Here is a 5975-nt window from a genome sequence, read left to right on the forward strand (position 1 = left end):
TGTGGCTTTGAAATCAGAACACTGGAGTTCAAAGCTTCCCCCAACACTTGGTCAATAATTCAAAGCAAATGAGCCTCAGTTTTCTCATGTGTAAAATCGGAACATTGAAGCCTCTCCCTCTGAGGGTGTGGAGGGAAGTAAATGCGGTGACAGCAGAGCACAGGAGCTGTCTGGGCTGAGCCTGAACACAGGCAGGCCGTTGTTGCTGCCATGACCACCGTCTTCCAGGGCAGGGTCTGCACACTCTCCCTGTGAAGGTCCAGACAGTAAACATTCTAGGCTTTGAGGGACCTACAGTCCCTGTCACAACTACCACCCTCTGCTGTTGGAGGACAAAGGCAGCTCCTGCAGTAGGTAATCCAGGCTCGCACCCCCGCTTCCTGGGATAAGTATTCCTGAGATACAATTGTCACATAACTTTGTTGGCTTTAGGTGTGCAGCATAATGGCCTGTTACATGTGCATATTGTGAAATGATCACTGCATTAAGTTTACTTGACGTCTGTCATCACCCATAGTCACACACTATTTTCCTTGTGATCAGAAATTTTAAGAGGTACTCTCTTAACAACTGTCAAATGCACAGTGCAGTGTTATTAACTACAGTCACCTTGCAGTACATTATGTCCCCAGGACTTTTTTATCTTCTAACTGGAAGTTTGTACATTTTGATTATCTTCCCGTATTTCAATCACCCCCTGACTCACCTCTGGCAACCACCAACCTGATCTCTGTTTCTATGGGTTTTGGTTTATTTTATAGATTCCACATATAAATGAGATCATAGGTATTTGTCTTTCTCTGTCTTATTTATTTCACTTAGCATAATACCCTGAAGGTCCATCCAAGTTGTCACAAATGGCAGGATTTCATTTTTTTAATGTCTGAATAAGATTCCATTATATATACATATATATGCATCACGTTTTCTGTATCCATTCATCTGTTGATGGACACTTAGGTTGTTTACATATCTTGGTTATTGTAAATAATGGTACAGTGAACGTGAGGGTGCAGTTGTCTCATTGACATAGTGATTTCATTTCCTTTGGATATATTCCCAGCAGTGGACTTGCTGGATCATATGGAAGTTCTAATTTTAAATTTTGGGGGAGTCTTCTTACTCTTTTCCAGAGTGATGGCACCAATTTACATTCCCACCAACATTGCAGAAGTTTCCCTTTTCTTCACACCACCACTATCACTTGTTATCTCTTGTATTTTGATGACACCCACCCTGACAGGTGTGAGGGGATATCTCATTGTGGTTTTGATTTGCATTTCCCTGATGGTGAGTGATGTTGAGCACCTTTTCATGTACCTGTTAGACATCTGTGTGCCTTCTTTGGAAAAATGTCTATTCAGTTCCTCTGCCCACTTTTTAAATCAGATTGCTTGTTTTTTTGCTGTTGAATTGTAAGAGTTATTTATATGTTTTGGGTGTTAACCCCTTATCAGATACATAGTATGAAAGTACTTTCTCCCCTTCTGTCTGTTACCCTAACCTCTGCTTTCTGGATGACAGGGGTCCAGGCACTTGGGAATCTCTGCTTCTCACATGTTTCCAATGGTGGGTGGGTGAGGGCTGTGTTCTGATAAAACTGTGCACAACCGTGGGTCACTACCCCTTCTTTTAGAAGGTGGGCTCTGAAGACTGCAGTGTGGGCAGGGATGTTTTCCTGAAGTCATCATTTGGATGGTCATGTGCCCTGGAACTCACATCTTCTAGCCCGGATGTGATGGGGGAATTTGCAAAGGGAGGACCTTGCAGCTAAGAGACTGACCAGGTGTTCTTGTGTCTTGTTGGAAGCACCTGGAAAAAAAGTTTTGTGGAACAGGGACTCCTCCAGGTCACAAGGCTCAGTTCAGGCTTCTGGGATGCAGAGACCTGCTTTGAGCCACTCACTGAGGAGGGAAGGGCCTCAGGCAGGAGGGAGGTGTTGCTGGATTTCACTTGCCCTGTTTGTCAAGTATCAGCTCTGTTGATGTGTGGCACATGGGCTTAGCTTTGGGCATGTAAGAGGAGAGGTTCCTGGGGAAGGGCTGGCTTTTTCCTCTGATTGAGGTCCTACTGTTTGCCAAGCACAGCAGTCCTCTGAGTCAGAGCTGGAAAGCCAAGCACAGAGAGGTCAGGGAGTTTCCAGGTCACACAACATTAGGGGCATCATTAGGGTCTGATGCAGACCTGACGCCCAGCCTACATTCTCTCTCCTTTCCCAGGACCATCATGATCCCACATGTCAGCATCACCCAGAGAGGCCCAGGTATGGGCACTGGGACCTTTCCTGCCTAACATGCCAGGAGCCTTAAGAGGGAGGACAAGACACTTCCTAAGTCCATGATGCCCAGAGGCTGCTCTCAGCGAGAGGCCCAGCACACACTCTTGGATGAATCCTATCTCTGTACTGAGTCACTGTGTCCTCCTTGCCTCAGTTCTTCTGCCCACATGGGGCTGGAAACAGCAGCCACTTCACAAGGGTCTAAGGAACCTCCAGGATCCTGGAAGCAGCGCCCTCACACAGGGAGCATGGTGGGGTCAGCCTCCATTGTCTCCTTAATTTTTCCTCACCTCTTTGCTGGATGAGGAGCCCTAGCGGGGCCCTGGCTTGTCCCAATTCTCACCCCAGATCAGGGTCCAGCAGGGGGTGGTGTCCAGGCTGGACTCTGTCCTCTGCCCCTTCTGGGCAACCTCATTCCCCACACCTTGGCTGCCTGGACACTGTCTTCCAGGGGCCACTCTGTGCCTCCCACACCTACCTAGCATCCACCCACCATGGGTTAGTCCATCGCCCTCTGGCCCTTGGACACACACCTCCGTGTTGAGTGGAAATGAGGTGACGGACATGCTGGGCCTCCTAGACAGTCTGGGGGAGCCCGATATCCCCATCCTGCCCATCGCCCCAAGAGCTCAAGTTGGGGAGAGGGTGTGCCTCCATTCATACTCTGATTTGCTCAGATTCTCAGCACTTACTTTGCTGGGTGGATATGGGGGCAGAGGGATGATGTAAAAGCAGGAGACCTGGACAGCAGAGCATGAGAAGGGGGCTAGCACAGGCTGGTCTCATAACCCCCTTAGCCTTGGCTTTCTCATCTTTAAAGTGGGACAGACTATTGTGAGGTGAGCAGGATCCTGACCCATAGCCAGGCACTGTCCTACAAGCATAAGAGATCACTGACTCCTCATGAAAACCTGTGGGGCAGGGACAGGCGTTATCACCCATTTCTGCAGAAGTAACTGAGGCACAGAGAGAACAGGGGAGGTGACCACCCCAGATTACAGAGCCCAGGCCATCTGATTCCAGTGTCCAGGCTCATGGTCAGTGCCCAGTCTGGGTTTCCTTCCTCCCTTCACCCTCCACTGGGACCCATGGCTGCAGCCTCATCTCAGTGTGATTGTTCATGGGAAACAGGATGGGGGCTCTGAGGGCCTGTTTCTCTGAGCACTGCTTTCCCAGAAGGCTCAAGGGGTTGACTGTATTCACTACTGGACACCCAGGCCTGGGCCCAGGCCAGCCACACTGCAAGGCCTGAATCAATGATTGTTGAGTGAATACCTGAACCTCTGCATATACCTGCATGTTGCTCCCATTTCTTCATCTCCACAGCTGGCTACCCGACCAACACCTCGTGTCATCTGGCCTCTGCCAGGGACAGTCAAGGGGACTAGAGCTGCTCATCTGGGGACAGGGAGCCTCAGGGGCCCTGTGTCTGTCCCAAGCATCTCCTGGGCCAATTCACAGGGAAGCCCAGCCAGCTTCCAGGAACAGCAATCAGGTCCCAATCCCAGGGGTGTAGAGTAGGTCTTGAGGGGTGTTTCCTGAGACTGATTTTGTGTATGAAGGGGTCCTGGGGGTCAGGCTGCTTTCAACCTCCATTCCAGGCCCACACCACTGCTGGCAGCATTGAGCTAGTCATAAAGGACACAGGCCGTGGGGCCAAGGCTATAGCAGGGCTCTGCTCCCTCTCTGTGGCTCAGTGTCCTCATCTGTAACAGAGAACTAGTAACAGGGCCAAGGGAGGGCTCACTGAGACCCTCCTCTGTAGCTTTGGTTGGACACTGCCCTCTCTCTGCTCAGTGCCCTTCTCTGTAATAGAGAACTAGTAACATTTTTCTTAGCCCCTTTTGGCCCCATTTTTCTGAGTCTCTTTCCACATTGAGCCCAGGGCTTTCACAGAGATCACAGACTTGGGAGGTAATCAGAGTGTGGTCTCAGCCCTAGTGGTCCCAACTGAGGCCAGAGGAACTTCAGGAGGGGTGGGAATCCAGAAGTGCTTCATGGAGGAGGTGAGATCTGAGCTGTGTCCCCAAGGATGAGCTGTCATCCAGCTGAGACCTGGCACTGAGCAGGACCCATGTACATGGTGAATGAGGGTGTGAATGAATGAATGGGCACCCCTCTAACAGAGAGTGAGGGGGGAAGTCCCCCAGGCCAAAGCAGGAAACACAGGGCACCCTGGGGGAGCAGAGGGCGGGGCTGCAGTGTGATGCCTGCCTCACCCTTTATGGGTGTCTTGCCCCCACTTTAGCCTGTGTTCTGGTGGATTGGGAGCCCTTGCCTCTCCTCTGCTACAGTATCCTGCTCTTCATTCCTAGCAACACCCGCCTGTGTCACCTCAGTGTCCCCAAGTGGACCTGGACCTGTCTTGTGGGAGATTGTGAAGAGGGAATTGGTGTGCAGCCCAAGACTGAAGTGGGAGGGAGAGGATAATAGGGACCTCCAGAGGGGATCATGGGCTGGGGGAAGTCGGAGGGGTGGGGAAGGCAGAGACTCAGGGCTGAAGGATCCTGCTAGTGGTGGCTCCTTCACAAGGGGCTTCACAGGGAGGAAGCATTCATGGGGTAAAGGCAGAGCTCAGTTTGGGGCTCGCTGACATGGAACAGCTCATCACAGAGACGTCCAGAGGAGCTGGATATAGGGAACAAAGGTGCCACTGATATCAGGGTCAGAGCCTGAGACCCAGATGAGGTGGGGTGGTGGTGCAGGGTAAGGGGCTTGAGAATGTCAAGATGTTCATTCATTGGGTTCCTCAGGGTGGGGAACTTCATGTTCATTTCACAGCCACCTGGTTTCTGACAGAGCTAGGCTTAGGGAGGTCACTGAGTAGACACGTGCTGACAACTTAGATTCTCCTGTTTTCACATAAAGTCCCTGGTGTGAAGCCAGGTGGCACTCTTTAGAGTCATACGCCCTCACCCATGGGCTCTCTGTGTGTCTAGAGCCCAGTGGCACCTTTCCTCCCACTCCCCACTGCAGGACCCTTTGCACACCTGAATTTCCACAAGCTATAAAACATCTTCTCTTGCTGTGTGTTTACCCTATGAAAACTCATTGCCCTAGGAAGAGAGGCCTCACATCCTGCCCTTATTAAAGTGGTAAAGCCTGTTGTTCAGAGAAGCCCCTGTCAGATCTCACAACCAACCAGGTACCTGTGCAAGAATTGATCATGCAGCCCCCTCCTCCTTGTGTGAACAGCACCCCCCCAATAACAGACCCCACACACTCAACCTTGGCCCTCATGTAGGCACCTCTTGCCTGTGTGGCCTGATGTTGCCTATAGCAGTGTCCCTATTAAACTTTCCTAGACCCTTCTCAGACGCTGGTAATTCTTTACCAACCCAAGTAACTAGCCCGCCATTGTGCCCACAACACCTGAAACAGAATTGGCTAAATTATGCAGATTGATGATGCAGTTTAATTTGCTATAAAGGTGAAATCAAGGTTTACAAATAAAACAACATACGTACTCAAGGCAGGACTAAGAACTCACACGGATAACTAAGACCCTCCACCCGCATCCCACTGTGGCCTCAGGGCCTTTGCGCTGGCTGCTCTTTCAGCCAGGATCTCTCTCCGCCTGCTTCTTGAACACCTTCAGGAATCTGCTCAAATGTCCTCCCTGACCTTATTTTTCTCCATGGAACATATCACCTCCGGACATTGTGTATATTTTACTTAATTTTCTCTGTGTCCCCCA

Source organism: Camelus bactrianus, chromosome 3 (genome assembly GCF_048773025.1).
Source record: "Camelus bactrianus isolate YW-2024 breed Bactrian camel chromosome 3, ASM4877302v1, whole genome shotgun sequence".
In the NCBI taxonomy this organism is placed as follows: Eukaryota; Metazoa; Chordata; class Mammalia; order Artiodactyla; family Camelidae; genus Camelus; species Camelus bactrianus.